This window comes from Amblyomma americanum, chromosome 8 (assembly GCF_052857255.1).
Source record: "Amblyomma americanum isolate KBUSLIRL-KWMA chromosome 8, ASM5285725v1, whole genome shotgun sequence".
In the NCBI taxonomy this organism is placed as follows: Eukaryota; Metazoa; Arthropoda; class Arachnida; order Ixodida; family Ixodidae; genus Amblyomma; species Amblyomma americanum.
Genome location: NC_135504.1, coordinates 51,967,933 through 51,977,283, shown reverse-complemented (window position 1 = coordinate 51,977,283; position 9,351 = coordinate 51,967,933). Strand labels below are relative to the sequence as shown.

At 46.0% G+C, this 9,351-nt stretch overlaps 1 long non-coding RNA gene across 1 annotated transcript; it reads right to left on the bottom strand.

Moving 5' to 3' along the window:
- Positions 1–912: 912 nt before the first annotated feature.
- LOC144100320 (uncharacterized) lies at positions 913–8,869 on the bottom strand. Its single transcript, XR_013307612.1, has 4 exons — positions 8,727–8,869; positions 7,978–8,071; positions 5,193–5,394; positions 913–1,014 (listed from the first exon to the last, which is right to left on the bottom strand). It is a non-coding gene; the product is annotated as an uncharacterized LOC144100320 (long non-coding RNA).
- Between the last annotated feature and the right edge of the window lie 482 nt (positions 8,870–9,351).

Genomic DNA, 9,351 nt, shown 5'->3' with positions numbered 1-9,351 from the left:
TCCCGATCAACCATAGCTTTTTCGCTCTCTAAACAGGTTCAGCAGTTGTTAAACCACAGCTAATTTTTTACATTTTCCTTTCTGAGCGCAGCCAGATTTCCACTTGGCTGTGTGCCAGCAGCGTTCTGATTGGCGGATTTTATACAGGCATCTACTGCGCATGCGCAGCACTGCCCAACATCACGCGAGCTCAATCAGGCTGCAGACAGTGAAAAGTTCTACAGGTCCTTGGCGCTCAAGGATATTAGTGAAAAGGTACATTTTATACTTTCTTTAGCACAGTACACGTGTCTTGCAGCATAAGGAATGATCAAATTAGCGGCTTTTGTCATTGAAATCTCACCTTAGATAAGGGAGTCTGGGAATAACACTGGTTACGTCTATCAACTCTGCCGGCATAAGTGGAAACGCCGTCCAAAAAAGAGAAAAAACTGAATGTGAAAATCAGTCCTAACGAAAATACGCGGTATCACTCTTTAGAAAAATGGTCTACAGACAGTTTATACACTGCATAGACTATTACCTTCCTACATATTCCTTTTTGTGTATTCATAATTTATAGACTGTTAGCTATAGATAATATTCTACTAAAAGTGTATGGCCATAGATCTATAGATTTGTATATATATACTGTCTATGGGATTTGTTTTGCCTATAGACTGTTCTCTGTGGTTTGTCTACAAAGAATTATAGATTTTATCGACACATGTTTATGGACAGTCTATAGACTGTATAAAGAAATTTTTGTGAAGGTTAAGAGCACGGCAAAAGATACGAGGTCATCTCCGCCAGTCTTCCCACCGGGCGTTGTTCCTATTTTGGCAACTACATGCTTAGCGCAAGAGCAGCCATTGTGTGCAGTCAGTGCCCCCTGTAGCTCACACCATGCACCGAAACAGTGGTGAAAAAAGGGTTACCTTGTGAACAGCTACCGCAAGCGTCTGCGGTGGTCTCCAGTGGTGGCTTGGTTGCTGGGTCAGTTGGCTCCCTGCTGAATGGGCACGGTTTCAAGCCCTGTAAGTCAAGGAAATAATGGGAAGATCTTTAGGGTTCCGGGGAGCTGGAAACAGTTATTCTCCACGAGCACTCGTTTCCATAACTGACACCGCAAAGATTGACAACCTGACTACTGCAGCACGACTCGTGGCACTATTCTATCTTCGATCAGCTTAAATTTCTCTAGTTTAAATTAATTTGTCTAATTTAAAAGGGCTTGGAAGTTTTTTATGCAATGAATATATTAAGAAACTTCGATTTCCAGCTTTTTTTCCTAACATAACTGGCTGCTCATTATTCCAAGGCACACACCGAATGTTCGCAGCCGGCGGTACTCCAGACGAACGAATGTTAATGGGTTTACGGGGGTTCAACGTCCCAAAGCGGCTCAAGTTGTGAGGGCCTCCGCAGTGAAGGGCTCCGGAAATTTCGGCCTCCAGGGGTTCTAAGTTTAATGATAATGAGTAATAAATAATGATGTTATGTGCCGTTATGAAGAATGATGTCACACCGTTTGTTACTAAACCCAATTAGGAAATTAATTAGTGTAGTGAAAAAGATCCTAAGAGTAGGTTGTTACACCGCAATCTGACATCTGCTTCCCAATAAATATCCACAGAAACCTTGCGTAAAAATGACAGAAAACTGTATCTGATGTATAAATAACTAAAGGTTCTGGATTTAAAAGTACGTGGAGATCAAACGGCGGGAGTCTCGGAAAACAATTCAAATTTCAGAAACCACAGGATTTGTATTTGTATGAGCATTGCACTTATAAGAATTTATAATGTAACGCTCCTCAAGGTATTTCAGCCATCATTTGCATTTAATCTTTCAGTTTACTTCAATACGCGTGCCAGATTTTATTGCTCTATGTCAGATAATAAATTTCACATCTAATCCCCACCTCGCCCCAAATCATTAGCAGTTCTTGATTGCCTAAACTGAAGAAAAAAACTGCACTGAAACACGGGACGAGAAACAACACGAGAGCACTACGCGCCGACTAGCAACTCGTTTTTATTCCAGCTGTATATATCTCGATTCTGGCGAAATAAATAGCAGTTGCTTCTTTCATGTCCTGTGCTTCTGCGTTGTTTTGTTTTCTTAAGCATAATTCGACATTTGGCTAAAGTCTCTGCCTTAGCACCACTTAAACAAACCGGTTGAAAAGCAGTGAGTTTAAACTTAACCGTCTCTTACGGAACCTAAACGCTTTCTAAGGTATTAGAGATTGGTGGAAGTAGATGGTTTAAAAGCAGCGTTTGGGAAGTTGCCAAAGCCAGAAGGAAAGCAACTCGCTCATCCGGTTTTGGAGCGCATACTTCGCCGTAAGTAAACTAAGAAGTAAGGATGTACTCAAAATATAAGCTAGGAGATTCAGTGGGACTGCAGGTCAGCTAGGATTACGGAAAAGCGTGTACTGGACTTCGCAGACAGGTATTTTTCAACCTCAATTCCCCTCCCCTCACCATAGTGGCGTGCCAAAGGCTGCAGGACTGCCTCGAAAAAGTCAAGTCTGCATGCGTTGCAGGTACACGAGACGACGCAGTAGGCTTTGAATAACACTCCTGTACTTTCCCGCTGGTGCTTTCGGGGCTGCGAAAAGTGACCGAAAGTCAGGTTCCTTCGTTGCATAGTAGAACGGAAAAGGTACAGAGAAAAAAAAACAAAGACGAAAAGAAGGACCCTTGCACTCTCAAGGCGAGAACTGCGAATTTGCGAAAGAAGCGCTTGAAAAAGCGAACCAGATGCAGCTATCAAATTGAAGAAGTTTAAGCAACAAACAGCGTGTATTACGTCTGGAAACGAGATGCATGAAGCTATAGCTTGGTGCACAAACCTAAAAACTAGTTTCGAATTTTTTTGTCAATAGATTTACATTTTTCCCACTATGTTTTGCACACACGAGGTGCCACGGTGTCTCTAGTATTCCCTGTGATTTCCCAGTAAGGAAGTGGAAGACCTCAGAAGCCCGAAAAGGCAACAAAATAAAGTAGAAGTGTCGCAGATCTGGCCAGTTTCCGTACAGCAAACTAGACACCTAGAATTCAGTTCTTGTCAGTTGATTTCTGAAGCTAGAACACATCACCGCCCAGTTCCGGTCAACAGTCACAGAGTGTCTACTGCTCTCGACATGATAATAACATCCATAGAGCGAAGAAATTAGTATGTGGATTTTCTCAGCTAATCCGGCATGTAAAAAGCGACAGCTGTCGGTGTTCTGTGTTCATTGGCGTTGGCAACTCTCTAGACTCCGATGATTTTGAGGAAAGGATGAGTGCATAACTGGCTCCCTGTGTCAGTGGACGCCTCAAGCCCGGTTTCAGGTACGTGGCGGTGGTAAGAGAGAGAGAGAGAGATGTGGGCTGCATGCATTAGCGCTGACAATGTTGACACACACGCGGCACTGCAGCCATAGGCCACGGCGTTCATTGGGTGACCAACCTCTCGCGATCAACCATTAATTTAACTGCCACCTGCCAGAGTGGCATGGTGGGTGCGTTGGCGGAATGGAGTATGTCGAACGCACTCAACTTTACAGACGGCAAGTCGCGTCTGCTTGCCCCGATACATGATAGCTTTCGCTCTTTAACCAGGTTCAGCAAAAGTTAAACCGCAGCTAATTTTTTTGTAGCGGTAGCTATATTACGGCAGCATTTCAAGCCTTCAGCGTGGCGGTGCCATGGCTACCGTGGGTAGAAGGCGTGTGTGGGTAGAAGGCTCTGGAGTAATTTGTACCACCTGCGTTTCTTTAAATCGCACTGACGAACCAGCAGACGGGTGGTTTTTTGCCTCTAGGCCTCAGAGACATGTCGCCGCATTGGCCGAGATTGCCGGTAAGCAAGTTAACGCAGCGCAGAGAATCATAAAGGCTGCACAAAATGCGCATATAGTTTTGAGCCTGACGAGGAAAAAAACGGATCCGTTGGTAAGGGATGTGCCTTCTATTAAGGTAGGTACATCATACTGTGAATACATGACAGGCATTGTTTGCTCCCTTGTGGTCGTAGGCGCTAGCACTTTGCGTCTTGAAACAAATTAACCCCGTCTTTTGCCAGCTGCACCCACCCTATGCCTGCGAACTTCTTAATCTCATCTGCCCACCTAAGCTTCTGCCGCACCCTGCTGCGCTTGCCTTCAGTTGGAATTCACGCCGTTACCCTTAAAGACGAGCGGTTATTTTGCCTTCGCCTAACAAGCCCTGCCCAAGCCAATTTCTTCCTCTTGATTTTGTCTAGAATGTCATAAACCTGCGTTTGTTCCCTCGCCCACTCTGCCGGCTCCGGTCTCTTAACGTTACACCTTTCATTTTTCTTTCCATGGCTTGCTGCGTAGTCCTTAACCTAAGCTGAACGCTTTTTGTTAGCCTCTACGTTTCTGCCCCGTAGGTGAGTGCCGGTAAGGTGCTGCTGTTGTACACTTTTCATTTGAGGGACATTGATAAACTGCCATTCATGATCTGAGAGAACCTGCCATATGAGCTCCACCCCACTTTTTCTTATCGTTCTACTTATTCCCTCTCATGATCCGGATCAGCTGCCACTACCTGCCTTAAGAAGACGTATTCCTTCACCACTTCCAGCACCTCGCTGCCTATTCTGAACTGCTGTTCCCTTGCTAGACTGTATACGCATCCCAGGAGGCTAATCTTTTACCGGACCCTAAAGGGCACCTACGCCCACAGAGTTACAGGCAGGAATGCAACTCTTCGGGCAGCTTCGGGTAAGATGCTGCTGTTGTACACTTTTCATTTGAGGGACATTGATAAACTGCCTTTCATGATCTAAGAGAACCTGCCATATGAGCTCCACCCCACTCTTTCTTATCGTTCTAGTTATTTCCTCTCATGATCCGGATCAGCTGCCACTACCTGCCCTAAGTAGACGTATTCCTCCACCACTTCCAGCACCTCGCTGCCTATTCTGAACTGCTGTTCCCTTGCTAGACTGTATACGCATCCCAGGAGGCTAATCTTCCACCGGACCCTAAAGGGCACCTACGCCCACAGAGTTACAGGCAGGAATGCAACTCTTCGGGCAGCTTAGTTCGCGTGTTGGAAAATAAATAGTATCCCTTGCACTTTGTGGCTCCCCAGATGCGTGTGATATGTGGCTTATGGTTTACGGAATGCAACTCTTCGGTAGGGGAGCGCGTCGGTTCTGTGCTGTTTTCCAAGAGAGGGAAGGGCTCACCATTCGCTCTTTCCATCGGCGGAACAGTGTGTACGGGCTTGGACATGTTATTCGAACTCCGCTGGCTCGAGCGACGCCACGTTTCACCAAGCTGTGTCGGTTTGCACGCCTTTCCTGGCCAGGTATTGGAGTACACTTGGGGTACTTGGTGCCTCCGACGGCTGTTTCCATGACGACGAAAAAGCTGCGCCCGTCACCTGGGCTGCAAGAGTGCCTGATGTGCAGACAAACCTCAAAAGTGTCTCTGTATTGCTTTGTCGTTGTCATAAACATGCAATACTGTGAGACCTGTATAGTACCCATCCCTACGAAAAACTATTACCATTAAAAAGTAGCACGTCGTTTATTCCTATGCGCTTGCACTAACATCATTACGGTAAAGCATAGTTTAAGTTTGCGTACAAGAGAGAATTTCAAACAAGTACCATCTGAACCATGGAGTGTGTAGCCTATTTTAAACATATCAGATGATTTTACATGCCGCATGCTAGAGAGACAGACAGAGAACATAAAAGTATGCGCTTCGCCCTATCACGTCTTAGATGTAAATAAATACGTTGTGCTCAATAACGCCTCCTTTAACCCGAACGTCAGTTTGCAGCATGGTAGCTTCAGATGCTTATGCGCCCTTTAAACCAACACAACACAAGATTAATCCGGCCAAGGTAGGATTCAGGAAGTGTTAAAGAGGCCTAAATAGCCCGAGAATGCATCGCCTTCAAATCAAGCATTCTGAAACGACATAAAGACGACCTTGCTTGTCACCATTTGAAACTCTTTTGCAAAATGTGCTGCTGCCGTGTTGTTGCTGGCAAAATAGTGACCTGCCAGATACCCTCACTTGGCATGTACGGGCTGGCACGGAAAAAAGGAATGCCCCACAGCGGAATTATGAGCGAACTTACCCATGAAGAATTAGCCGCTGGTGTCAGACTTTTTCTACAACCAATGACTTAGTGCGCAGGTACCACATCGAAAGAAGTGTCACTACCCTAAAAGCAAGAAACATTTGTTTGCGTTTACATTATAACATGAAAGCGATATCACCTGCTCTAATCACAACCTTTGGGTAGACTTCAGTGGCCCCGCCTTAGAGAAAAGCATAGCGCTCCTTATTCAATGTTGCAAATGGCGTTTATGTGACGCACAGCACAAGAGTAAGAAGTACTTTTGCGTTTAAACGCGCTCCATTCAATTTAACTGCTTTTTACAGTTTACAGAACAACACTTTAATATTAGACTATAGAGTAAGAGCTGCGCACCTCCCAGCGTACATCTAGCATTTCCTCCAAATCACTGCCCACTGTTCCCAGATCACTTTTCTGGTTTCGCTAAAGCTCAGCCTTCCACGAAACAAACTGTACGTACTTCATGTGGCATCGTAAACTCGCAGTACACTTCTCATGGATGTGTTGCGCACAGAGTACACAAACTTTGTCACATATTTCATAGCAATCAAGAGCCACAGTCCCGCCGAGTTCTGTTTATATAACGTTCTGGCAAACCCGTTCTTGCTTGCTTCTGTGTGCAGCTCAATGCGCGCCTTAGAAACCACACAACTGAACTGTGATTGCCCCAGTCAATGCGGTATTCTGTGTATGCGTCGAGGAACGTAACTGCTTTTAACTGCTGATCCCGCCCAAGCTCTTGGTCATGAGCGAACGCACTTCCTCTCATAGAATCCTGGTCATAGTGCTTGTTGCTCACCACTTCAGAGCATCCCTATCCCTATGTTATTTGGACGTCATAGAAATGCCGGCCTCTCGCGACCGCTGGTCAACAAGAATTTCTTCCTTTGAGTTTGCCGTTCTCACACAGCAGACTCCTTTCCTTTCGTTAATATAGACTGTTATGGATTCGCTTTTAAACGTTCTTGAAGTAACTTCCGGTCTTCTATCGTGCTTGTGTAGCACATCTTGAACATCATCTTGAATTCTCCTTTAAATTTTTTCCAAGCAACAAGACTTTCTGCGATGGCCCAAAGAAAAAATCGAGCTGGCCCCTTAACATGCAACGGAGCGGTTTTTAGTCAGAATCGATGATCCGCACATTGGCAGGCCACTAAAAATTGTCATTGTGGCGACGCTCTAAAGCAAACTAGGTTCCGTGCGTGAAGCACCCACAATCCCCAAGTCCAAAGAGAACCTTTCTTAAATCGGCCATTACGTGGAACGTCTCGCTTTCCTTCTCAATGACCTCTACGAGTTTCTTGCTCCGTTCTAGCACAAGTGTAGCTCTGTTTGGAACAGCCGTCTTCCAGTGCAGGTGTGCATCACGTGACCACTACACCAGTGGTCCTAAACAGTTCTCGCTGAATCTCGCGTTACACTGTCGTAACGGAACTGTGAATTTCTTATAGTTGCTATTAGTTCCGGTTCTGGCTGCGCCTTAGTGGGAAGCACATGCATGACGTCACACTCTGGCCTCTGAAGCGTAGGCAATGACATGCGGTACGATTTTTACCGACACACGTGGGCGCTAAAAGTTTTGCTCTTTCACAAATTAGGTGTTAACTGCAGCAGGTCTCTGTGTGAATGCAATACCTAATACAGCTATTACCTGTCACCCCAGTACTTATTGTAGCTTGAGAAGCAGCCGCTGAAGAAACAAGCTGAATGATTTGGTGTGTGCACCCAAAGAATGGCACAGACTGAGCAGGTGCTAAATTGTGCAGGAGACTCGCAGGAGGGGCGGATACAGTTACGGTTCTTTCTTGCACCAGGAATAACCGCACTCCTGTTTATAAGCCGTGCCTGACTCAGTAGAATAAGAAATGAGAACTTACCCCTGCCTGAAGAAGATGTTCAGCGTGCCGAAAGCGCTGCCTTCGGTACCGGGATGAAGTCGGCATCGGTGCACGGTGCCCAGAAGAGCGCCGACTGCGAGAAAGCATCGAAAGAAATTTGCGTCTACATGGCAGTATAATTGCCTATTTCCTCTCACCTACCATTAGCCAGCGTGGAGTTAAATTTCTTCCTAAAAATTAGAGCTGTCGCTTTTCTGTGGTACGCCATTAATTATGGCTAAGCGCGTTTAAATATAAAGAAAAATGTGGGACGGCGCAGAGGCACCGGCGTATAAATGCTGGAAACTACAGAATGCTGCCTAGCTGCTGCTCCGGAAATCAGTCGCAGTTGATAGCTGCTTACTGGTATGTGTGATGGCAGATAGAGGGCTATGATGATCCTGGGTGGTTGATGTAAGTTTTCTCTTGAGCGTTACCTCTTACTCATAACGTTTCTTGATTTCTTGGACTCTGCTACCAGCTCTCTCTGGTCGTATTCTGTACGACATATGGTCACTGTACGACATATGTACATCACTGTACGACATATGGTCATATAGGGCTAAAGTGGTTGGGCCGAAGGTCGTTCAAGGCCATTCTCCAGCCCACGCGACGACTGATTTACCTAACGTAGTGAACTTTTCGCTTCAATAATTGCTATATATTGGCCCTTGCAACACTGCCATAATATGGTTTGTTTGCCGCTCGTCCATTTCAACTGACGACGAGTAAACACGTGGGCCAGTCACCTCAACTGATGCGTCAGCCGTGGTCACCCATCCCGGCTGCAAGTGTGCCTTGAGTCCGGCTGTCGCTATCGGAGCCAAACCCACGTGTCGAATGCGTCTCATTCCAGGCCACCGCAGCTCTTTTTGCGCCGGCGCCAGTGACGTGGGTGGCTCTGAAAAGAAAGGCAAAAACGAAAAGTTGGTTCATCCCATTAGCGCAAATAGAAAAGCTCTTCGCGCCACTGCAAGCAAGAAAATCGTGCATCGTGTGAAATATAATGGCACGAATAGAGCGTGCCTTAAACCGTTAAACGTGTTTCACCTAAGACTTGTAAAAAAAAACAGGCATTTTGAGTTAATAATAACAATAATATTCAGATTCGGGGGAAAGGAAACGGCGCAGTATCTGTCTCATATATCATTGGACACCTGAACCGCGCTGTAAAGGAAGGGATAAAGGAGGGAGTGAAAGAAGAAAGGAAGAAACACGTGCCATAGTGGAGGGCTCCGGAATATTTTCGACCACCTGGGGACCACCTGGGGATCTTTACCGTGCACTCACATCGCGCAGCACACGGGCGCCTTAGTGTTTTTTCTCCATAAAAACGCCGCCGCCGCGGTCGGGTTCGAACCCAGGAACTCCGGA